Raw genomic sequence first — 231 nt, 5'->3', positions numbered from 1 at the left:
GATTTTATGACAAAATATGATTGTAAATTTGCTTAATTTGAGTCAGCTAAGTGGTTAATTTTACCTAAACACAAATTATGAAACATATTTGTCCCTCTACAGGTTCCCTGACTTATATTTTGTCTACTTTTTCGTTTAAAATTTTGTCCCTTTAAAAATTTGTGAACAGGATCTTTTTTTTGTGGTTCTTGGACATTGATATGCAACATAGCTTAGCCGCTAATTAGCTTG

The sequence above is a fragment of the Xiphophorus maculatus genome, chromosome 17, assembly GCF_002775205.1.
Source record: "Xiphophorus maculatus strain JP 163 A chromosome 17, X_maculatus-5.0-male, whole genome shotgun sequence".
NCBI lineage: Eukaryota > Metazoa > Chordata > Actinopteri > Cyprinodontiformes > Poeciliidae > Xiphophorus > Xiphophorus maculatus.
Note: the sequence above shows the minus strand (reverse complement) of the source record.